Source organism: Mesoplodon densirostris, chromosome 14 (assembly GCF_025265405.1).
Source record: "Mesoplodon densirostris isolate mMesDen1 chromosome 14, mMesDen1 primary haplotype, whole genome shotgun sequence".
Lineage (NCBI taxonomy): Eukaryota > Metazoa > Chordata > Mammalia > Artiodactyla > Ziphiidae > Mesoplodon > Mesoplodon densirostris.
Genome location: NC_082674.1, coordinates 19465567 through 19492240, shown reverse-complemented (window position 1 = coordinate 19492240; position 26674 = coordinate 19465567). Strand labels below are relative to the sequence as shown.

At 36.3% G+C, this 26674-nt stretch overlaps 1 protein-coding gene across 12 annotated transcripts in view; it reads right to left on the bottom strand.

Annotated features, from left to right (window-relative positions):
- The window catches only part of NCOA1 (nuclear receptor coactivator 1), a 264878-nt gene that overhangs the window by 111130 nt on the left and 127074 nt on the right, over positions 1–26674 (bottom strand). For 10 of the 12 annotated variants that reach the window (XM_060116868.1, XM_060116867.1, XM_060116866.1 and 7 more), the window contains one exon: positions 3528–3684. The exons of the other annotated variants lie outside the window; for them this stretch is intronic. The gene's annotated coding sequence lies outside the window, so the exon portion shown is untranslated. The remainder of the gene's footprint in view (positions 1–3527; positions 3685–26674) is intronic. 12 annotated transcript variants of the gene reach the window in all.

Genomic DNA, 26674 nt, shown 5'->3' with positions numbered 1-26674 from the left:
TATGCCTCCAATTTTTTTGTTAAAAAACAGATATTTTATTTTTTTTAATATTTTATTTTATTATTATTTATTTATTTATTTATTTATTTTTGGCTGTGTTGGGTCTTTGTTACTGTGCGCGGGCTCTCTCTAGTTGCGGTAAGCGGGGGCTGCTCTTCGTTGTGGTGCACAGGCCCCTCACTGTGGTGGCTTCTCTTGTTGCGGAGCATGGGCTCTAGGCGTGTGGGCCCCAATAGTTGTGGCACACGGGCTCAGTAGTTGTGGCTCACGGGCTCTAGAGCATAGGCTCAGTAGTTGTGGCGCACGGGCTTAGTTGCTCCGCAGCATGTGGAATCTTCCTGGACCAGGGCTCGAACCCGTGTGCCCTGTATTGGCAGGCGGATTCTTAACCAGTGCACCACCAGGGAAACCCAAAAAACATATTTTAAAGCTAATGACTGAACAAGGATTTCCTTAAACATCTGGAAACAAAAATTCTCTCTGAACCCACAAAGCAGGAACCAAAACTCAGATCGTGGTTATCCCTGGCCCAGAGAAGAGTCCCTGCCACGTAAGCCTCTGCCATAAACATGCCCATATCTTAACTGTTATGGCCAGGAATAAAAAGCAAAGGCAAAGAAACAGATTCAAAGCAATGAGTTCTTAAAAATAGACGCCATTTTATCTTATTTTATTGATTCTATAAAATATGAGATTTTTTAAAGTGCTTTTTGTAGAAGAAAATTTTGTGCAAACTCTTTTAAATTTATTACACTAATAATAAAGACATTATCAAGGACTTGGCAACTTAACTTCTAAAAGTATATAATATTTGAAACAATGTATTTAATAAATTTATGTTTACTGCTAAAAGTTTATTCTACAGATCAAGAGACAATGCTTCCTTTTTCTGCATTATTTTTTTCTAAATGGAAAGAATAATTTGGAAAAAGGGTTAAAAAGTATTCTTTGTTTTCTATTAGCAAATATATAGGAAGAAGAAGAAAACCAAATAAGTTTTAAACCCCAAAGTTTAAATTCCTCATATTGACTTTATTTAAAATTTAATTTTTTAAGATAAGAAATACACATATATGCATTTGCCTTGTTAAAATACTCCTATTTAGGAAAAATAGTCAGCATATGAAACATGTTTATGGCAGCTATTGTATTAAAACCGTTTGGCAAAAATATCCTCAACATTTCCTTGTAAATCTACAAAGCTAGATGATTCCAGTTATTTTAAAATGACATTGGGTAATTGTAGATATACTGTACATGTCTTCCAAAAATCAGTTCTACATTGTTCTAACGTGAAAAATATGTTGGTATTAAAAAAATGATTAAAATCAGTCTTCCTGACTATAGCTATCTTTAACTATAAACAACAAAATAAGTATTTGATATTTACTTGCATGTGCACAGGAGAACAGTTTATAGTAATCTAGCAAAAAGGCAACAGCCTTAAAAAAAGAAAATGATGGTCATAGAGACAAAAATTAAGTGACAAAAATGTCAATCTCTGTCTTTTTCCACGAACTTCATCCTCCTTCACAGATTCAGATACTAATGAGCAGAGAAACAGCTAAAGCGGGGGCCAGACGAGACTGAAGATCAACATTAGACATAGATAATCCACAGATGATTATCCAAAACCAAATAACCACATTTACTATATAAAATTACTCCAATATCTAAAATAAAGAATTAAGCCCCTGATCAGAAGTGGTTCAATTTCTCTCGAACATTTCAGAAACTCACTTTAAAATACAGAGTTAAATGTACACATATAAACCAACAAAAGAAAAAAAATCATATTGAAATTTGATCTCTAAAGTTATAAGGTGGCAGTAATACCAAAATAATAGAGCTGCATGGGTCAGCTGTGCAATGAGTCAGAGATGAGGCGGGGTTTACTGGGATACTGATATTGTTCTACTTCTTAACCTGGATGGCATTTACACAAATACATTCAGTACATGATAACTCAAGAGTTATACCCTTAGGGCTTCCCTGATGGCACAGTGGTTAAGAATCTCTGTCTGCCAATGCAGCGGACACGGGTTCGAGCCCTGGTCCGGGAAGATCCCACATGCCATGGAGCAACTAAGCCCATGTGCCACAACGACTGAGCCTGCACTCTAGAGCTTGTGAGCCACAACTACTGAGCCCTTGTGCCACAACTACTGAAGCCCACACACCTAGAGCCGGCACTCCACAACAAGAGAAGCCACCGCGATGAGAAGCACGTGCACCATAACAAAGAGTAGCCCCCGCTCCCTGCAACTAGAGAAAGCCCGCACGCAGCAATGAAGACCCAACGCAGCCAAAAATAAAACTAATTAATTAAAAGAGTTATACCCTTAAAATTTATGATTTTTATTTACATATGTTATAATTCAATTAAAACTTCCTGCTGGAAGTCTTCCCCTTACTTGTTTACCAGTTTCTGATTACTCTTCAACTTTCTAGTCTCGGCTTGGTGCATGTTTATTTTTCTCACTATAGGCTGCTATGACCATTGTCATGTTCATGGATACACTAGTTCTATTCCTTCAGTTAGCTCACAAACTCTTAGAAAACAACAATGTAAAACTGCTCAAATGTACGGAATGGACACTAGATGTAAATAGATTTAATGATTGGATTATAATAGAAATGGAGATATGGGGATATGTGTATATGTATAGCTGAATCACTCTGTTATAAAGCAGAAACCAACACACCATTGTAAAGCAATTATACTCCAATAAAGATGTTAAAAAAAAAAAAAAGAAATGTATAGACCAAATCTGGGGATGGTTCAGTATAGTTTTTCCCCTGCCATTTAAAAAAATTTTTTTATTGGAATATAGTTGATTTACAATGTTGTGTTAGCTTTAGGTGTACAGCAAAGTGAATCAGTTATACATATACATATATACATTCTTTTTTTTTTTTAGATTCTTTTCCCATATAGGCCATTACAGAGTATTGAGTAGAGTTCCCTGTGCAATACAGCAGGTTCTTATTAGTTATTTATTTTATATATAGTAGTGTGTGTTGCCATTTTTAATTCAGTAAGGACTTGAGGGTTTCATAGTAAGATACTGATCTGAACCAGTACTAATTTCAATGTGCATTACAGTGGTTTACAAAGTATAATCTATAACTTTTCTAACATTTTCATTTAGGAATGTCAGTGCATATTTTAGAATAACCTTGAAGCTTCTCAGATCAAAGACATATTCCCATAAAAAATAAGAGTCAACAAGTAATCATTTTCACACCATACTTTTGCAGAAACAAAGCTCTTTAAAAACAGAGCTACAGGGCCTCCCTGGTGGCGCAAGTGGTTAAGAGTCCGCCTGCCGATGCAGGGGATACGGGTTCGTGCCCCGGTCTGGGAGGATCCCATATGCCGCGGAGCGGCTGGGCCCGTGAGCCATGGCCGCTGGGCCTGCGCATCCGGAGCCTGTGCTCCGCAACGGGAGAGGCCACAACAGTGAGAGGCCCACATACCGCAAAAAGAAAAAAAAAAAAAAAAAAAACAGAGCTACAATTCCTACCTGGGAGACTTCTTTGTTCATAGTGAGTCCTCAGAACATATATGGTCAAATCTGGTGCTCCAGAGGGTAGCTTGCAATGGAATGGGGGAAAGGTATTTTCCAGAGATGGCTCGAGTCTCTTCACTCTTACCTCTTTTAAGGCCAATTAGGCAAACAACTAAAACAAAGGAGAAGAAAAAAATAAAAGCAGAAGGGAGGTTAGATTGTAATTTTATTCTCTAAGAAATAATAAAGGTCAGAAATGCTTGGTTAAAAAAAAGAAAATACAACTTTTCAGGCCAAATGGAAAAACACTTCCAAAAGACAATGGATGAAGATCTGATTTTACAACCGAAGTCCTTCCGGTACCTGAATATATATTCTTATTTAAGACTGCTGCTTGAGTAATACATAATTGCATTCTGCCCTTAATCTCCTGACAGGTCCATTTATATGTCTTTTAAAATTTTTTTCTGGCTGCATTTGTATGTTTATCTTTCTTTTTACCTATAAATTCAGATTTTTAATGTTTTCAGTTTGCATTTAATTCCTTTCATTTCTGTAATACTTCTCACCATGTATTAAAGTTACTATGATACTTAACTTTCAAATTTTTTATTGAAAAAGTTTACAAAAATTTTATATTCCTAATACCTAAAAATAAAATTCATTGAGCTCTGGTTCCAGTAAAGATGAACTATCTTGTATTGGACTAACTTGCCCATAGATAACGATGATTAACTCTGGACAAAATAAAAATTACTCAAAGACACTGAAAAGTGACTAAAAGCAGGCAGAAACATAGGGAATTTGATCACTGAAAGGAAGGAATCATACTGAATAAGATCTATACTTATAAGACTTTCCCTTAAGAGAACTCTTCCCAGTATACCCCTTAAGTACTACTGGGAGGCTAGACCTAAGGGAGAAAACCACTGTCTCACTGGCTTGAGGCATTAGAGAATGTAGTTCAGAGCTGACAGAATGCTAGATAATAGGAGGAGAAAATCATGGTAGGAAGGGTAGTACAGTAAGGGGGTGGGGGACCTTAATTCTGCATATGCAAATTCTCCTCAAATCCCTGGTTGATCCAAGTACCCCTATATAACCATACCACAAATCAGATTCCCTTTTGCTGTTTATAATCACACATGCCTCACTCCCTTTTTTTTTTTTTTTTTTGTGGTACGCAGGCCTCTCACTGTTGTGGCCTCTCCCGTTGCGGAGCACAGGCTCCGGACGCGCAGGTTCAGCAGCCATGGCTCACGGGCCCAGGCGCTCTGTGGCATGTGGGATCTTCCCGGACCGGGGCACGAACCCGTGTCCCAGGCGCTCTGCGGCATGTGGGATCTTCCCGGACCGGGGCACGAACCCGTGTCCCCTGCATCGGGAGGTGGACTCTCAACCACTGTGCCACCAGGGAAGCCCTCCTCACTCCCTTTTTCTTAACTCCTAGCAACTACTTATCTGCCCTCTATTTTTATAATTTTGTCACTTTGAGAATATTACAAAGATTGAATCAAATAGTATGGAAACATTTTGTATGGGCTTTTTTCACTTAGTATAATGCCCTTGAGATCCATCCAACATGTTGCATATACAAACAGTTTGTTGCTTTTTATTGCTCCATGGTTTGAAGGTACCACAGTTTCTTTTTCACCATTCCCTGTTGAAGTACATTTGGGTTGTTTTCAATTTGGGGCTATTATGAATAAAGCTGCTATAAATATTTGTGTACAGGTTTCTGTGTGAATGTAAGTTTTCATTTCTCTAGGATAAACACCCCAAAATGGGGACTTCCCCGGTGGTCCAGTAGTAAAGAACCCGCCTTCCTATTCAGGGGACACGGATTTGATCCTTGGTCAGGGAACTAAGATCCCACATGCTGCGGGGCAACTAAGCCCGTGCACTGCAACTACTGAGCCTGCGCACTCTGGAGCCCAAGTGCCACAACCAGAAAGCCTGTGTGCCACAACTAAGAGCCAATGCAACCAAATAAATAAGTAAATAAACAAACAGACACCCATAAATGCAACTGGGTTGTACAGTAAGTGTATATTTACCAGCCAGTAATTTAGTTGTCTACTAGAACAAAAATCAAAACTCTTTAGAAAAAGATACTCCACAATATTATCTACAATACCCAGTATACAATAAAAAATTACTAAACATGCAAAGAAGCCAGAAATTGTAACTCAAGATCAGGAAAAAAAAAAGGGGGGGTCGGGCTTCCCTGGTGGCACAGCGGTTGAGAGTCCGCCTGCCAATGCAGGGGACACGGGTTCGTGCCCCGGTCCGGGAAGATCCCACATGCCACGGAGCAGCTGGGCCCGTGAGCCATGGCCGCTGAGCCTGCGCATCCGGAGCCTGTGTTCCGCAACGGGAGAGGCCACAACAGTGAGGCCCGCGTACCGCAAAAAAAAAAGGGGGGGTCAATAGAAACCATAAGATGATTAGTTGAAATTAACTGATAATGATGTTAAAGCAGTTATTATGAGTATGATCAGGATGTTATAATAAGTGAACAGATGAGAAATACTTGTAGCAAATGGAAACTATAAAATAGAAGTAAATGAAAATTCAAGAACTAGTTCAACATGGAAATTTTAAAATTCACTGGACAAGCTTAAAAGAAGATTTGAGATGGCACAAAAACAAATCGGTGAACTTGAAGTCAAAACAATACCCAGTATGAAGACTGGACAACTGAAAAAAATTAAAATCAAAAGTTGACTTTTTGAAAAGATAAAAAAATTATTAACACTTGAGCAAGAATGATCAAGAAAAATGAAAGACAACACAAATTACCAATGTCAGAAATGGACAGCTATCACCTCACGTCCTACAAATATAATGTTCTAAACCACATAATGCAAATCAATTCAGTAACTGCGATGAAGTGAAAAATTCCTTGAAAAATATAAATTATTAAAACCACAAAAACGAACAGAATGCTATCTACTAAAGAAATTAATTTGTAATTAAAACAAAACAATACTCCAGGCCTAGATGGCTTCACTGGTGGGTTCTATGAAACATTTAAAGAAGTAATAATAACAATTGTGCACACTTTCCAGAAAATAAAAGGCAGATACACCCCACTTGTTTTACTAGGCCAACTGTTTTACTAGGCCAGCAAAACCCTAATACCAAACTTGCCAAAGATATTACTAGAAAAGAAAATCAGTCTCATGAATGTAGACACAAAATAGCAAATTAAATTCAGCAATATATAAGGATGATACACCATTAACAGAATAAAAAGCATATAAATATCTCAGTAGGAACAGAAAAACATCTGACAAAATTCAGCACCCATTCATGATAAAATTCTCAGCAAGCTAAAAATTAAAGGTAACTCCTTCAATCTGATACGGAGGATCAATGAAAAACCTACAGCTAGTATTCTGTACAATGGTGAAATATTGGGAGTTCTCCTAATATTGGGAACAAGGCAAGAATGTTCACTCTAACCACTTCTCTTCATTATTGTAATAGATGTACTGGAGGTCCTAATCAGTGCAATAAGTCAAGAAAAACAAATAGAAGGAAGCTTAGAAAGGAAGAACTAAAACTGTCTTTATTCAATTAAAAAATAGTGGTACATAATTCTAAGGAATCTGGAAAGTGATTACTAGAATTAATAAGTGATTTGACAAAGCTGTAAGACACAAGATGAGTATACAAAAATCAATTGTGTTTCTATATAACCACAGTAAACAATTAGAAGTGCAAAACAATTTATAATAGCATCAAAAAGCATAAAATACTTAGGAATTAATTTAACAAAATATAGGTAAGACCTATACACTTAAAATTATAAAACATTTCTGAAATTAAAAAAGACTAAAAAAAAGAGTGACTAAATATTTTCATGGGTTCACTGAGACTCAATAGCATTAAGATGTAAATTCTCCCCCAAATTAATTCATATAATACTCAAAAATAAAATTAGTGGTTTACTTTTTACATATCTAGTGCATTTTACAATCAATGAATATGAATCTATTTTTATTTTATTTTATAATATATTTATAATGTGGGCTTTCTGATGCTTGTTTTAGGCTTTTGCTTTTTAAATAAAGACTATGTTTTCTCTACATCATGATTCCCTCCAATGCTGAATTCTGCATTAAAGTGGCATGTCTATCTAATGTTAGAAAATTGGATGATCCTATGACCTGGATCCAAAAGTGCTTACCTATTATAGTCCCTCTAAATTAAACAGAGTGCTTTTTGTATTTTCAAGATTTTCTTTCCCCTTTTCCTTGATTTAAATCCACAATTCAAAAACTCAAAAAAACTTGGACTAGCTCTTCATAATGACATAGTTTAAACTATTAAAGAAAGGAATTTATAGTTAGGTTAGCCCAACTTACATTATATTTAGTTGGGTTGTTCTCACTGTATAATAATATCTAGTTTATTTGCATTTGTAATCAACTTAAGTCCCTAAAACATTTCTTGGGTGATAAGATTCCTCCTAATTAATACTTTGTGTTTTCATCTGTGGAGCACAGAAGTATCTTTGAATTTTTTCCTAGGTAAACTTGCTTAAGAATTGGTAAGTAGTAACTGACTATGGCAAAGATGGCATTGTTCATTTAGTCAACCACAAACCCAGGTTCTGTCATTTTCTGACTTTCAAGGAAGAGCACTCCTCAAAAATCATTTGTGTAGTTAAGGCTACAGGTATAATCTGTGTGAAATAATGCCACTCTCTTCTATAAAACCTAAGAGTTTTTACAGGTACTTTTTCAAAGTCAGGCAGTAACTGAAACCAGATGGATCCTGCGAATGATTTAGGGTCCTGATGATTCAAGGCCAAACGGGAATACAGGAATGATGCTGAGGGGGAGGCTGAGCATAGTCACTCAGGGACTGCATGAAGACAGAAAAGCACAAGATAAATCCATACTCCAAAAAGATATGTAGACAATGAGAAGTGAAACATATGGAAATCAAGAGACAGGTGATACACAGAGAACCAAAGAAGACAGGAGGAATATGAAGAAATAGGGAGAAAAAGAGCAGTGCTGATGATCTGATGTTTGGCATTATGAGATCAGTAAGCTCACTATTCTTAAAATATATCTCCTAGTATTTATTATGTATTATCTGTGCTATCCAGAGCTCAGTATTTTAAGTCGTTTCTCACACCCCCTCACCTCCAGGAACCCAAAGCAGGAGGCCTGATACGGATGGTATAAACTCCTAAGAGATCCTCACGCCTGGAGGCTTCCCATTACTTGTTCCAATTCTCTCCTCATGGGTAAGGCCTTTCTGTCCTCATTATCTGCTTCCAGTTCTGGCACAAACACTGGCTAATGCAGCACCTCAATTCCTTTAATTTAATTTATTAAATTATTCAGTTTATTAACCTCATATTCAATCTGATTTAAGAATCAGATGAGGAAGCAAGGTGAAAGAAGAGTACCTATAGCACTTAACACATAGAAAGAGTAAAAAAGGAAATCTATAAAACATTCCTCCTTTGTTATTTTGGAGTTAGGCAGAGGTACAGGGCCAGAATTTTAAAATATATAGAGAAACAGGACAAAGGAGTATCTACGGATCTACTACCCATAAGTAGTAACAGTAAACATTTTTGATATATTTATTTTCTTCTTAAAGAAATGAAGTATTACCAATAAACCAAAAGGCCCCACACTCACACAAAGCCCACTCTTTTCACTCCCCCACCTTTTGGTAGAGATAACCATCATCATGAATTTAGTATATATCCTCTGGTCAATTTTTTTATATCCATAAACAATGTACACTGATATTTTATGCTTTAAAATATACATGTTTAAACTGTACATATTCTGCATTTTGCTGATTTCATGTATTATATTGTTCTGGAGCTCTATCCCTGCTGAGGTGTGTGTGTGTTTCATTCATATGTACATGTGAATATACCACATCTCAGCCCAGTCATTCATGTATTTAAGTTGCCTAAATTTTCATTATTACAAACAATGCCTCAATGAGTGTTCTTGTACATGGCTTCTCTTTCATATTTTCATATGCACATGTGCAAGAATTTCTAATGGTAATATTCAGAAATGGAATTTCTGAGTTGTAGTATTTGCATATCTTCTGCTCTACTCACCACTTGTCAAACTGATTGCCCAAATGATTGTTTCACATTCCCACTAGCAGTGTGTAAGACAACCATTTTCACCCATATTCTTTCCAACACTTGATATTGTCAGACTTTACTTTTTAACCAGTCTAACAGATGAAAATGGGATCTCATTTCAATTTGCATTTCCCTGAATATTATAGAGACTGAGCATCACAGCTGGCTATTTGGATATCCTATTATTTCAACTGGTGTTAGTCTCTTTTCATCCATTATACTGGGTACTCAATAGGTACTTTGTCTCAGTTCTGGGAAATTTTCTTGGATTATACTATTTATTCTTTTCTTTCCCTTCATTTATTCTGTTCTCTCTTTGGAACTCCTAATAATAGAAAGTTGACCCTCCTGGACCCTTCTTTTTATTTTCTTTTATAATTTGTTTATCATTTCTTTGCCTCTTTGCTTTACTTTCTAAAAAAATTTCCTCAACTCATTACCCAAACCTCTATTGAGTTTTTTTTTCTGCTATATATTCTTAATTTATAAGAATTCTTCATTCTCTGAATGTTCTTTCTAAAATACCCTATTTCTGCTTTACAGATGTCGCATCCCAACTTTCTGCAGCTGTTTTATACACACACATATGATATGTATGTATGTGTATATATGGTATATGCATATATACCATACAGCTGGATGTGTACATATATGTGTGCATATAAATAAAATTTTCTTGGCTGCATAGTCTATTTTCTCCAAGTTGTTTGTATTTTCTATTTGTTTATTTTCATTCCTGCTAGTCATAGTAGATGCTTTCCTTAGATGCCTGATGGTATTTATTTAGTTGTTTGGATATAAAAAGTTTACTGAAAGCTCTAATCATGTACATGGGGCTACTGACTGTAACATTCACTATAGGGCAATCTGGCCAGGCCCTCTATTAGGGCACAAATACTGATATGAGAAACCTGGTTCCCATTATCTACCACTTATTTATTTATTTGTTCAATACCTGTATACATATAAAATAGTTTCAGAATTGTTAACCTGTACCCCTGTAAGAAACAATTTTACCAACTAGAGTACAGTTCCTTTTTGACTTTAGGTTTTTCTTCTTGGGATGGTCAGATTCTTCACAGAAGATTCTTCTTGTTTCCTGCCTGGAGGATAAAGGACTCAGTTTGGGAAGCCAGTAATGGAGATGAGAGCAAGGGTTCTCAGCATTCAAAATGCCAGTGCTCATCTAATCCCCACCCCCCCGCCCTTCAGTGTGCCTGGTGTTCACTAGTCCTCTGTTTTAAGCGAGAGAATAAACTTCAAGTCTTCCATCTGTCAAGATGGGAGCAGTGCAGTAGTACAGTGGCAAAGAATAGACGAGACCCAGGCATCTGTTTCTTAGCTTTTAAATAATCCTCCTTATTTTAATCCCCTTCCCTTCTTCGCCTCCACTTCCAGAAGTACACAATACTACCACTGCCTGGGCCCTTTGAAGAGTCACCAGTACAAATTTAATTGGTCCTTAGTTTTCTCCACTTAAAACATAGTTTTCTTAGGTTTATAATAATAAGATTATTATATTATTATATATTATTATATATTATATATTATTATATTATATATATTATATTATATTATTATATTATATATTATATTATATATATTATATATATTATTATTATATTATTATTATAATATATATATTATTATTATATTATTATATATTATATATTATTATATTATTATATTATATATTATATATAATATATTATATATTATTATATAATATATTATATATTATTATATATATATTATATATTATTATATATATATATTATTATATATATTATTATAATAATAAGATTGTTCACTATTCTAGCTGTTTTCCAGCCTCGAAAATTTTGCTGTATTTTCTCCCATTTCCCTACATCTCTTGATTTATGACTAAAAAAAACAACAACAACCCTTGTTGACTTTATTTTGGTTGTTGTTTAAACTATGGTTTGGGGTGGGAACAATATTAAATGTGTGCTCAACCTATTAATTTATTTGGAATCAAATACTATGATACTATTTTTAATATTTTATTTGTTTATTTTTAATCTTCCTGTTATTTTGTAATCTTTTTAAGGTTTTGTTTCAAGTATGTTATTAACGCCTTAATCTTTTTGAGAATTTTAAAATCCACCATCCTGACATCCTCAAGAACCAATCAGCAATTGAAATTACTCAATAATATCATGAATTATCTTCCAGAAACAGAATTAACGATAGGCAGCAAGTCCTATGCAACAGTTAATCAGGAAAGCTCAGAAAAAGAGTCAGCTTTAGACCAACGGAACACTTCTCCATACACCTATTGGTAGCTGATATCACGGACTGTGACTTTGGGAAAGCAGGAAAAAAACAATCCATCTTCCATTATCTCATAGGTAACAGTTGCTGAGTGTCAAAAGAAGCTGTGGTCTAATGTTCTCTTTTCTGTAAGGAAATAAAAGAAACTCTCAAACCTCTAAGGGCAGTAGATTTTCTCTCCCACATATATTAACTGTAAAGTGTGATGAAAGGAACTTGTTACTAATAACAGTTAAAATTACAACATTTATAAATTAATTACTTTAATAAAATTAGCACAGATTGAAGGTTATCTTTATTATAAAGTTACTTTAACTTTTCTTCTTTATGATATACTTTTTGATGAGGAGAGAAAGGGATAACGTTAGCCAAAATGCCCAGTGTGCTGGGATTAATAGCTTAGTTTAGCTCTGCTGTCATCCTATAGTAGGTTGTCATAAATAAACCATTAACATTAGTGGCAATTATAAATTATTTTGGTTAAGTGGACTTAAGATTCTATAGTAACATCTGTTTTCTTATTAATTCTACCCCAAAGAAACTTTAAGAAAGAAAAAGGCACTTAAAAAATTGTATGAAGAAATAAAGTCTTTTTACCTTGGAACACTGAAAGATTTTTGAAGGAATGAAGAAAAAAATGCTACTTACTTTCCTATTAGTGATGACACAAGAGTCAGACTCTCCAAATCAAAGACAAAAATGATCTAAATAAAATTTGAAATCAAGCCATCCCTACTAGTGTTAAAAATTTTTTTTAATATGTATATAGTTTATTTATTTGACTTCTCTATAGTATGTAGTTGCTTTTTCTTATTAACACTATCTATGAAGAGGAGGCCTAGAAGAAAATGAAGACTTTAAAGACAGAATTTTTTTTAATAGAATGACAATATTTACTTAATTTTCCTTGTTAATCTTTAATTTTTAGAAGGCTGACTTCATTGTTCTTATGATTACAAAATGCTTTCATGAAAACCTTGCAATCTCTCTCCAGAAAAATACTTATTTATTCACACAATTTTTGGGGTGTCTTAAAAAATCTGGGTAAATTCATGGGTGTTGTTAGAAGATAAAATTGTATTATGTTGGAAAGATATGAAAAATGTTGCTCTATGGTAAGAGCAAGAGTTCCAAAGGGACACTAGCTGGGAAACAGATCTTGGTAAGTGGCAAGAATTCTACCATGAAGCAGCACTAAAGAGAACCATGACCCCAAGAAAATTCTTCATGCACATGTGCAACAAGAGATATGAAGAAAACTGTTCATGTTAGCAATGTGTCTAAGAGCAAAAAACAGGAACAACCTAGATGACCATCAATAATAGCATGGATTAGTAAACTCTAGTATATTGATACAGTAAAACCTCACACTAGTGAAATAAATTAACTGAGCTTTAGCTATCCTCATCTGCCTAAAGCCAACCACATTCCCTTCTTACAACCCAGGTAGTAATGCATTATAGTTTAAAGTATGGACTGCGGAGCCCAACTCCATTACCAACTTTCTGACCTTAACCTCTCCATGCATCAGTTTCCTCAACTACAAAAAGCAGGATAATACTTGTACCTACTCAAGAGTTGTTAGGAGACTAAACATTTAATATATTTAAGTTATTTAGGACAGTGTGGCACATGGTAAACACTGTGAAGTGTTTGATTAATAAATAGACCATAGCCAACCAAGTTTAATATCTGTTCAACTCAGCAGCCCCCTTTCTAATAAATGATGGCAGCCATCATATTTTCCCTTAGTTTTTGCCAGACTAAGGTATCATGCATTTCTTTAATTATTCGTTTCAGTAATACCTATTCAGGAAATTGTATGTACCTTCATATGGCTTCTGTTTTTAACTCTCATTCTGCTTCTACAGAGATATTAATACTTACATTCTAAGTTTTAAAGATTTAAAAAATCATTTTTTTAAAGTACAGTAAGAAGCCAAGTCCTGAATACTTTGTTGTATCTTAATTTCTATTTCTTGCTCCCCTTTAAAAAAAAAAGGCAGATTATAACCTTAAAATCAAAACTGTGTGTTTAACTGCCTGCATATCAACTACTGAATCTAAAATATTAATGACTCGTACATCTACTTTTACTTTTACATTAAAGAGATAAACACTGAAAAGCCTAGACTAGTGGATTTTAATACTAATAATTCTGGATATAGTATAAACACATCTATTTTGGAGACAAGGTATTCTCCAAAGAATGCTCCTATTATTTTTAATGCTCTACTCTAAGCTCCATTCCTGCAAGCATCTGCCTATTTATTAAGGAGTTCCAAACTAAACTCCATTTTCCTTTTCCTTGACTCTTCCCTATCCCCCACACCAAAAAAAAAAAAGGCACCTCACACCCACCCAACTGCTGCTACCAGAAACTCAGATGACACCCTTGAAATCTTTTCCACTCTCACAACCTATAATATGTTAATCACCAAGCCCCATCTAGTCTATTTCAAAAATAAATCATCAATCCACAGACATACAAATCCAATACCCTATTCCTGCTTACACTCCTTCCATGAAGTTTTATCTCACATATAACAAAATCCAAAACTCATGACATAGCCACCTCTCCTCATAGCACACTGCACTTTAGCCACACTGATCCATCCTCGGTTCTTCTCTATTCCCCAATCTTTTTTCCCCACTCCAAGGTCTTCACTACAGTATATTCTCTGCTGTGAATAATCCCTCCTACCTTCTTCACCTGTTCAGTTCCTATTCATTGTTCAAGCTTTAACTAAAATTCTACTTCTCTTAGCCCATAATCAAAATCAGCCCTCCATGACACTTTCATAGCACTTTCTACTTTTTCTTCTTAGCATTTTTCACTGTTTTTATTTACATATTTGTTTGTGTGATTGTGTTTACCACCTGTCTCCCTCACTATACTGTAAGACCCCAGGTGTATATTTTTTAACTGGCACACAGTAGGTATACACAGTAGGCATACAAATATTAATCTTTTAAAAGGTTAATTTGTGGAATTAATGAACCTGTTCTAATTCAAGAATGGTAGTGCAGTTAAAAACTTAAAGAGAATGAGGATCATTAAACTGGTCAAAGGACATTACAAGTCGTTCTAAACAAATCCAAGAGGAGTATCAGAGGTATGGGGAGAGGTATACTAGATTATTAATATAAGGGATTAGGCAAAAGTTTGGAGGTGAGAATACAGGGAGGAAAGAACACTGAAAGTAGTAAAACTACTAGATTAGTCTCTACTAATCAGGGAACGCCTATTTCTGGGCTTCATTCTGCAATATAATTTACCTCTCTGTTTTTGCCACAAGGCAAGAGAAAACACCAGGGTGCTGGAGAGAGTCCACACTCAAAAGAGCTAAAAATGAAACGTAACACCTCAACTACAAGAGTTTAGTTCTTTCCTAAAGAGCAACTCTACTAAATTGGAAGGCAATTGTCGAGGACTATCAAAACTAAGCTACTGTAGGTTTTTTTTTTGTTTTTTTTTTTTTTTTTTTGTGCACCGTGCGGCTTGCAGGATCTTAGTTTCCCGTCCAAGGATTAAACCCAGCCCCTGGCAGTGAAAGCCCAGAATCCTAACCACTGGACCGCCAGGGAATTTCCAAAACTAAGCTATTTTAAATGTCTAAAACATTATAGCAAGGTGCTCAGATCGGATTTTAATTCCCAATACGTGATTTATATGTATTAGAAAATAGCATTTACTAAGGCCTAAAACAAAGCAAAGGTTAGATCATTTTTAGTAAGTTAAAATTGGTACATATGTTACCAGATGAATGTCTGCATTACACATTTTTCTATGTGCACTATCTACCCCTCCACACTGTCAACTGACAAAGATGGTTTTACTACCTCTTTGTACGTCTCAAGGGTAGCCAAGGATAGATACTCACTAAAGTTAATTGATAAAACTATTTCTATCTAGATTATTTCTCTTTCTTTTTTATGATCTTTCTAAATTACATATTATCTTTTAAAATAGAGACGTGACCAAGATATGTGCTTAGAGGTTTTAATAAATTCCATTTTTTGGAATACAAAGTTATAATCATGTAATGAGGTATGCAAATCTATGGTTACATTTAACTAGAACTTTCCATCAGTAACATGACATATCTTGAGGTGAGGGAGTGGACAATAACCAAAGGCCTAGCCTTATGACTTAAAAAAAACTGGTAATAAACATTTGCAAGGTATTTTTAAAACCAAATAGTAAAACATTTCTTTTTATTTCTTTTACTCAGTACACATTATTTCTTTTGTAACAGACAAAAGTCATTCCATCCTCAAATATTTAAGAGCCCAATACGTGGTAAGCACTGTACCAGCTGCTGGGGTACAGCACTGAACAAGAGAGATGAAGTTCCTACTCTTCAAAGCTCACATTCAAATGGGAGGAAAAGATCAGTAAATAAAACTGGATAACTTGAGGGAGAGAGTTACTAGGGGAGCTACTTTAGATTGAGTGAGTAAGGAGAGTTTATATGTGAAGGTAACATCCGAGCTGAGGCCACAAATAAGAAAAACTTAATCCCAAAATTATTTCAGAAATGATTTCGTAGTATGTGTATAATAAAAACGTAGCAGAAAGAACCTCATCCTCTTTCACTAATCTTGAACTTATTATTACCTATATGATGCCTATATTTGTATATCCAGGCAACAGCCCAAATTAATGGGCCAAAAAGAAATTGGTCATCACTATCCCTCAAAGTCACTACTAAGTACACTGCTATCATTAGCAACCATACTAGTATTTTGCCAGTTACTTAGTTTCTTAGAACTGTTTAACTCAGCTCTCCTTCTTGCATTTCCTATATTCAATCCATTAATAACATCATTACACTCCATACTGTTAGCAATCCAAGTGTGAGGCAATTTAGCAGCATATCTAACCTCTGCCCCTGGTCTGCCTACACAGCGCATCCTGCTAAACAATTCCCCACAGCTCCATGTTCACAATGTCACACCCCTAGTCACCACTCAACAGGGCTTTTCCACAGTTTCCATAAAGAATTTGCACTCTTGTTACCTAGCATTCAAGGTCTCCTATTATCTATCATAGCCGCTAATGACAAAGCTTGAAGATAAAAGAGGCAAAAAATGACTGAATTAAATGGAGAAAAACAAACACACAGTACTATAGTTGGAGAGTTTAACACCCCCCTCTCATCAACTGATAGAAGCAGACCCCTCTGAAAAAAAAAATCAATAAAGACCTAGAAAATTTGAACAGTACTATCAACCACCTGGACCTAATTGACATTTTTAGAACACTATGCCCCAAAACTGCAGAATACATATTCTTTTCAAGTGCATGTTTAAGCCACAAAGTCTATGGTATTCTGTTATGGCAGCCCAAGCAGAACCCCAAGAGTCCACAGACCATATTTTGTGAGTTTCTGCTCTGAACATATACTTCTTATCTCTTTCTTTGCTCTTAAGGAAGATGGCAAAGATCCTTTCAAAGAAAAAGATCCAGAGCCTAGAAAAGGAAAATAAGATGATATCTAGGAACACTGAAGAACAAAAATTCCCCGATAAAAATGGAAAAAGTAAGAAAGTTTAAAGTTTAATTGATAATCCATATAAGCTGGGCTCTCCCACCAACCTACACCTACATCTCCCAAATTCTATGTTACTTAGACCCCACTATGAAGTTTAAGCTACACCCTTACTATATCACTGTTCTGAATTGTCATCTCTAACTCCTTTTAACCCTCTGAACCCTTATCTCTTGTCTGACCTTCTAGAATATGGCTAGGGATATTTACAGTGAACCTTCTGCCAGTTCTAAGAGCAATATTCTCTTTGAGCTTTCAGGTGCATTCCAAGAAACTATACTCTATTGCCTGCCATCAACTTCTTCTCAATATCCTTCCAATGCCTGGCAAATGCAGACATACCTACAGCTCAGTTTTTTAGCCTTCTTTTTTTCGGTGCCCATGTAAACATGCACAGACATATATACACACATTCATGCACACACTAACACTCGCATACACATATACATTTCACTTTTTCCTTGGAGAAGTACCAAGGCTCCTCTACATTAAATTTAGTCTAAAAATATATTGAGTATCTTATATATGACATCTCAATAAATTCAATCTACTAGGAAAGACATGGACATAAAGCTAGTTATAAATTTAAGCTGGAAGCTATAAAGAAAAAGTGATAATTTTTTAAGTGATAATTTTTAACCATGAAACAGTGAAAAATTCCTAACAGTGAAAACAATTTCACAATCCCACAAATGACCAAGTTAACATCCCCCAAAGAAGGGCAAAGAACAAAAATAAACAATGCATATAAGATGATCTTCAACTGGACAATAAAAATGAAAAGAACATCCAACCTAATTAATTGTTTGAATTAAATTAAAATTAAGGCAAAGTAATTTCTCATCTGTCAGACAGGTAAAAGATTAAAAAGACTGACAAAATACAGCACTGCTGAGGGTCTAAGGAAATACGCAATATCCCACACCATTGTCAGGAATGTAAATTGGTACCAGCTTTCTAGAGTTGCCAAAATAATCAAATTGCACATAGAAAGCAATCAATCTTCTAAGAACTTGTCCTCATCATATAATCAAAAGTGCATTAGTGCAGGACAACAGTTCCCAGCTGGGACCTACAGTATCTTCCAGGGAACATTTAGCAATGTTTGGAGATATTTTTGGTTGTCACAATTTTGGGTGGGAAGTGCTACTAGAATCTAGTGGGTAGAGGCCAGAGATGCTGCTGAACCTTCTAAAATGCACAGGACAGCGCCCACAACAAAAATTATCTGACCCAAAATGACAATAGTGCTAAGACTGAAAAACCCTGGCATAGAAGAATCAGGAACTTTAACATTGCATTTACCTTTGCTCCTTCCTCCCCAGAAGGGAAGAAAATTGTTATTTATGTCAAATTCTAGTATAATGACTGTCTATGTACATGGCAGGTGGGGGACAATGTGCACTATAAGGTCAAACTGCTCTATGGTTCTCCCTCTTCTACATTCAACATCCATTTTGCCAGACTGATTCAGCCTGACTTCCTTGGAGTGGCTGAGCATTTTCCTCTCACACAGTTAATGAGTCAGAACACATGGGGAATAGAGTTGTCACTAGTACTACCATGCACCTATCATGCCATGAACAGAACCTGAGTCAGCTAACAGAGTAAGGTCATACATTAGGTTTGGGGAAATGAGATAAACGTATGTACTAATTCCTAACACAGCCTCCTAGGACACAGGAATATAGAGACCAGTAACAAATTGGACCTATGGAGAATGCAAATTCATGAGCTTTGCTTAGAAAGCTGCCGGAACACACACACATATACACACATATACACACAAAATGAAATTTGAATCTATGTTCAGTTAAACACGGAGGTGCTGTGGTTAAAGTGTTCAAAGGGAAAAGAAAAAAACAGAGATCGTTTTTTTCTTTTTTCTTAAATTTAATTTATTTTTTGGCTGCGTTGGGTCTTCGTTGCTGCACGCGGGCTTTCTCTAGTTGTGGGGAGTGGGGACTGCTCTTCATGGTGGTGCGTGGGCTTCTCATTGCGGTGGCTTCTCTTGTTGCGGAGCATGGGCCCTAGAGCATGCAGGTTTCAGAAGTTGCGGCACGTGGGCTCAGTAGTTGCGACGCACGGGCTCTAGGGTGCGTGGGCTTCAGTAGTTGTGGCTCGCGGCTCTAGAGCCCAGGCTCAGTAGTTGTGGCACACGGGCTTAGTTGCTCCGCAGCATGTGGGATCTTCCCGGACCAGGGCTCAAACCCATGTCCCCTGCATTGGCAGGCGGATTCTTAACCACTGCACCAGCAGGAAGTCCCCAAAGAGATCTTAAATACACCAGATGTATATATATATATATATATATTTTTTTTTTTTTTTTTTTTTTGCGGTACGCGGGCCTCTCAGTGTTGTGGCCTCTCCCGTTGCGGAGCACAGGCTCCGGACGCACAGGCTCAGCAGCCATGGCTCACGGGCCCAGCCGCTCCGCGGCATGTGGGATCTTCCCGGACCGGGGCACGAACCTGCGTCCCCTGCATTGGCAGGCGGACTCTCAACCACTGCACCACCAGGGAAGCCCCACCAGATATATATTAAGGGGACAAAGGAAACCTTAGGGAAGATGAGGACTGAAGTACCATTACTGCAATTTTCTAAATATTTGAAGAAGACAGGAGCGTTTCAAGCATCAAAGTCCAGGAAAGCGGTCAGGTGGATAAGTAAATTCTCCCTGTCTTCAAGATTATGGGAATCACAGTAACAACCCTTTCCACATCATGATAAAAGTGGAGTGGGTAAAAGAGATAGAGGCTGTGATACTGCAAAGAAGGGGTAAGAAAAAACTCTAGTTTCGTTATTAACTATATCAAAGATAGTATCAGGTACTATCATAGAATCCATAGTAGTACTGCTTTTCAAATATCTTGTTATCATCTCTTACCATTAACCGAGAGAGGTATTTTCCCTAATTAGCCTGAATTTCATCACATACATGTAACTCATATTGATATGCCTGGAAAGGTCTTGCATATACTAAATTTTATAAATCAAACTTCATTCTTTATATGTAAAACTGAAATATTTCATTCAATGGAATCCTAGTTTGAATCATTCTTTTTTTTTTTTTTTTTTTTTTGTGGTACGCAGGCCTCTCACTGTTGTGGCCTCTCCCGTTGCGGAGCACAGGCTCTGGACGTGCAGGCCCAGCGGCCATGGCTCATGGGCCAAGCCACTCCGCGGCATGTGGAATCCTCCCGGACCGGGGCATGAACCCGTGTCCCCTGCATCGGCAGGCGGACTCTCAACCACTGCGCCACCAGGGAAGTGCTGAATCATTCTTTTAAAAATTAATCCCATCTTAACATATTTTTGTATAAAATCAAATTTTTATACATGAAACAAGTGAATATATATAATACTTTAAAACACACAAAAATATGAATTAAATTTGTCCATATTATTTTTCTTATTCCCAGATAGACTCACAATATTGAATAGTTAATAATAACTTGATCACAACATTTGCTGCACATGCTAAACAAACCAAATAACATAAAGTTTGGCAACAGTCATGAAAATGGAAATCTCAATTTAATGCCAGTTTATTATTGCAAGATGAGCTGCATCTCCTCAAAGATATGCTTTTCTTAGTCTTGGTTTAGGCTAACTTTGATCTTGCTGGGAAGGAATTTAAAGAATTTTATAGAAGGATAAGAATTTTACCTGGAAAAACTATGAAGAATTTGTAGAGCAGGCATGAAGGAAAAGCAGTGAGGAGTCTGAAGAGGCTGAGACGGCAAGTTGTTTGGGGGAAAGAAGGTCAAGAAGAGGTAGAGATGTAGTAGCTTAATGAGAAATAGGAAAGTCTGAGAATGAACAAAGATATTTAAAGGCAACTGACAGGAAGTAAGTCTTCCTGGATGATGTAGAATGTAAGCTACTCCCTTCATCCCAACAAAGTCTTTAGGAATAGTCTGCTTTCATTCATCACCAAAAAAATAATGTTGGTATTCTATTTTTATGTTTTTTACTTGTTTTCTAGTTTGCAAGAACTCTTGAAATACACTCCAAGGACACAGAATGGCAGTCTACGGAAGAACCATTTGTCTGCCCTCAACAATTACATTATGAAAATATACAGGCTGTTAAAGTGAATGACAGAGTATTCTATCTCTTATTGAAAAACAACCAATTTCTTCACGTCAACTAACCAGTTAGCAAATTGGTTAACATAGGTCATAATGAAGCCAAGGATTATGGGTCTGTATCCCTATGCTCTATTAACTTTTCTATTCTGAATTCAAAGGCTATATGCCTATCTTTGGTAAACTGCCTTGCAAATGAGAGAAGCTGGATGGTCCGTTAATGGCAGACAAGAGAATATGAATACATGAAGGAAAGGCATCACTACTACTACTGGCAAAATTTGAAGTATTCCCACTGATTTTGAATCTAGGCTCACATTAGGTTGTGGAAAAGGTCAAAGAACCTTCAACAGTTTGGAAAATTATTCTGTTTCAGTCTCATGTAAATTTTCAAGAAAGTTCACCATGTAATTTTAACTCTGAAACAAACCCAAGTGAATACTTTCCAAGCATAAATTAAGGACTATATTCATAAATGAATTACTACTTATGATGCAATTATCTCATTTTAATGATGCTTAAATTAATTAAACAATTTAACAGAGGAAAATAATCTATGAAAAGTCCTGTTAATTGTTGACCACAGTAGAAGAGTTTAAAAAAAATTGTTTTGTTTAAATTCCTCTCATGTTTAGATCTAACAAAAGCAATAACATTAACATAAGTAGTAAGTAACATCAAATTCCTAATCATAATTGAAAAGACAGTACAAAATGTCTACTCTTTCCTATTTAACCATCTGGAACATGTTAGAGACTCCGTGAAAGCAAGAAAAATCTGCAAGTATAATTATACTCAGGGACTATTAGCATGACATGCTTCAATAAATACTCCTAATAGGATCGGCTAATATAATAATTGGCACTAAAACTGGTGGATTTTCATTATTTGGCTATTTGTTCTTACTGACTAAATACTCAAGGAAACCAATAAACTGTCCTTTGAATAGAAAACAAATAAACAAAAACCCCACCCAGCAAGGGCAAAATATGACAGGTTGCAGAGGCAGAACAGAAGGGACAAGCAAAGAGCAAAGATTTGCGAACACCTGAGTTCAGTTCATATTTTCCCTCCCACTTTCTCCCTTTCCTCCTCCCTTCCTCCAACCCCAATCTGGCATGACTATCTGCTCTCTGGTCAAAGGTGACTTGGTTAGGGTTAAAAGAACACATTATATTACACCTTGAGTTGGCTAAATACAGAGTCAATTGTAACAAGGGAAAACATTCAAAATTTACTCTACTCCTGATGGTTTTGGAGATTTAACATTTAGCTACCTAAACTGGAAATGTTAAGCAAGGGAAGAACCTGACCAGTTAAGGTTTTTAGGAAGATAGCTCTGGCAGCTGAGCAATGGAATCAAGGGGGTTGCTATGATAGTCTAATTCTGATATAATGAGCAGTTGAACTAATGCAGCAACAGCTGGGTTGAATGAGACACTGGACTAAATCAACAAGAGGTGGAGGTGAAAAACGGAGTCCAAATTGTCTGCATGTATGAATTATGAAAGTAATTCATGTTTACTGTACAAGTGTAGAAAATACAAGTAGATGAAAAGAATAAAATAAAAATCACCCAAAACTGTTCCATCTAGAATTAATTAATGCAAACCTTTGTATACATATTCTTCTACAAATATAGACACACAGTTCTTTTTATAGTTTTAATGATTATGGTATCAGTGTACATATGAAGAGCATCTTTTTTCACTAAATTTATATATTTAACTTCTCATGCTATTAAATATTCTTCTACATTGCCTGTAAAATATTCCTCTCTGTGTATGTGTGTGTGTATGTGTGTGTGTGTGTGTGTGTGTGTCAGTTTTTTTTTTTTTTTTTTGTTACGTGGGCCTCTCACTGTTGTGGCCTCTCCCCTTGCGGAGCACAGGCTCCGGACGCGCAGGCTCAGTGGCCATGGCTCACGGGCCCAGCCGCTCCGCTGCATGTGGGATCTTCCCAGACCGGGGCACAAACCCGTGTCCCCTGCATCGGCAGGCGGACTCTCAACCACTGCGCCACCAGGGAAGCCCTGTGTGTCAGTTTTTAAGCAGGACAGTGGTGCAGGACTTGAGATTAGTGCCAATTTTTTTGCTATTAAAAACAATGCTATGATGAGGCATCTTTCTGGCTAAAACTTTATTTACATTCAGGATTACATTCTCTAAAGAAGTTCTACAAACACCAAGTGACCTATCATGGGAGTTTGGATGTATATTAAAGCCATTCAGCCAAGACTGAGTTTACAGGAGATGAGATGTCTGAGGGAGAAGCTAATGAATTCAGTTATTCAGTTAATGTACACATTAATTATGAATATGACATCCAAATAGATCTTATCCAGCTGACCTCCAAAGTATTGGGATATAAAGGTTTTTGGAATCATGGACATGTTGATGATAATGGAATAGATGAGATGATCAAGGGAAAGTGTGAAGAGAGGAGAACGGATTACTATGGAAACACTCCCATATTTAAGGAGGGGGGCAGTTAAAGCTGGAAGATCAAGTAACAACAACAAAAAAAAAAAAAGAGAGAGAGAGAGAGAAAAATGAATAAAGGTAAGAGGAAAACCAGAAGTTGAGAGTAGAGAGACCATAATGTCCAGTTCTGAGAATTATTTTGAACCTGACAAAACAATCACAATCCCTTTAAAACACAACAAACTCTTAGAAAAGTACCCAAAGGTAGTCAAGAGTCCTTGCTAAAATAAACCCAGTGAGGCACAAATACTTCCCCACAAAGACACCAAGAATTCAACATATCCCAACACCACCACAATCACTGAACCTACATGATTTTTATGCTCAAGGTATCTACCACCCTCCCCCAACGTCATGCCATAAAGGTCCAAACAGTGCAGATTTCTGCATAGGTTTGTGGGATAGAATTATAAAGGATTTTTGTTTGTATTTTTTTTGGTAGGGTTTTTTTCGGGGGGGGGGTGGTAGCAGGGAGGGGGGCGCCTAAAAACTGCTTTTCTCTCTTCAAGTTTTTGGCCAGTCCTAGTATCTAAGATTTATTATCACAGCAAACATGTTCATAGTTTCAACCTCATTTTATAAACTTTCCTAAGTATCTTTTTCAGAATCCACTTTCACAAACATGATTTCATTTTTTACCTTTTTCTTTCTACCCTCTGCTTACCCCTCAGGGACTAAGAGCTTTAACCCCAACAACTGGTTTCCAGTGTTTCCAGATACCCACATCAATTGCTCCACTTGACCCAACTCTAGTCAGGGACAGCTCTTGCAAAAACCACAGTCCTCATATGGATGTACAAGATGAGCTGTAGGAGATCAAAGTCTATTCTTACATCAAGTCACATTCTTCAGGTTGCCAGAATGTGCTTGTCTTGGAGGTGTTTTTAAAGACCAAGCTCATTCATTATTCCTTTAATTTTTGATATCATTTTATCCATTACAATAGCCTATTTCAACACTCTCTTCTTTCTTCTAGACCCATATTCCTTCCCTTCCAAGGAATTCTGTATTCATTTTCATTTTCTTACCCCAGTTTTGCCATAGGAGTGATCTTTCCCTTCCATATTTTTAGTATGTTGTTTTATTGGGAAGGGGCACTAGAAAAAGATGGAAAGAAATCTTATCTCCTATATATACAATTTTGTTGATCAATATCAAAACACCAGAGCAGTGTACTACATCAAATTAAAATTCAACTGTCAATGAGCCATTCAAACAAATAATTTTTCACCACATGTGAGTAAGGATGATGAGAGAAAGGGAAATGTATAAACAGCACGTAGTGGTAGTGGTATTCACCCCAAATCACAAATCATCATTTCCATCCTCTGAGGTTCATTGTTTCTTTGTGCCTTTCCCTCTCTCTTCCCCGTAAGTATAACCTAATGTGACAATAATGTTGAATAACAAGTATGTAGGCCATGTGAATACAAGACCTCAGAAAGTGCTATTTGATAGAAATTTCAATATTATATATAAATAGAGCCCTTCTTATTTTACTTTTTAAAAACTGTCTGTTTTAGTAACACCTAAACCTAAAAGTAGGCTCTTAATATTTCAACACTGACCTGACAAAAGCATACTTTCCTAGTATCCCTGAAATCTTCACTAATGTTGAGGACACCTATTTCATTAATGAATGGGACACCTTTGTAGAAATGACAAATTTCTACCAGCCGTCTCTTTGCCCTCTATCTAGACTTACTAGTCTAATCCTTCACATCATCATCCGCCTCCCTTTGGGAAGCCATTCTTTATCCGCTATGGTTTGACTGAGTAACCCACCTATGTGCTCCCACAGAACCCTATGCTTCCTCCATAACAGCATCTAGCAAAGTATTTGTCTGTGTATCTGTCTGGATCTGCCCCCATCCCAAGTGGACTATAAGTTCCTTGAGAGCAGGAAGGCTATGTCTTACTCACGGATGTATTTCCAGAGCCTAGGGCAGTGCTTGGCATCAAGTATACTCTCAATACAGACAGTCAGCATTGCCCTCACCAACACCATCAACTGCTCCCAGATTAAAGCTTACTACAATATTCTATATGGGAGTCAACATAATTTTCTTAGGGGATACCTTGAATCTGATACTGACCATACACTGTATGTCAAGCAATATGTTACTTAATTTTATTTCTTCAAAATCTCTATGAAGTAAAAATAATTATTCTCCTTTACCAATGAGAAAATAAGAGCTCAGAAAAGATAAATTACTTTCTTATAGCTACACAGCAAGCAGCTGAGGAAAGACCCATGCCTATCTATCTCACTACAAGTCAAAGCTACTTCTACTATATTATCCTCCTTCCCCAGTACCTATGCTGAATCAACATGAATATGTAATGATTCAAATATATTTTTCCTGCTATATTCTGTAATGTTAGATCCCCTCTGGGAATCAATAAAATGTTTGTGAAGTAGCTGGAAGACTATAAAGATGATGGGTTAAGCTTACATGCTCTGGAATTAGACTGACTATCTGAATTCAAATATCAATTGTGCTACATTCTCTGTGCTTCAATTTACTCATTTATAATATGAGGATAGTAGTAGTAGCTATAGTGTTGCTGTGAGGAATAAATGACAACATATGTGAAA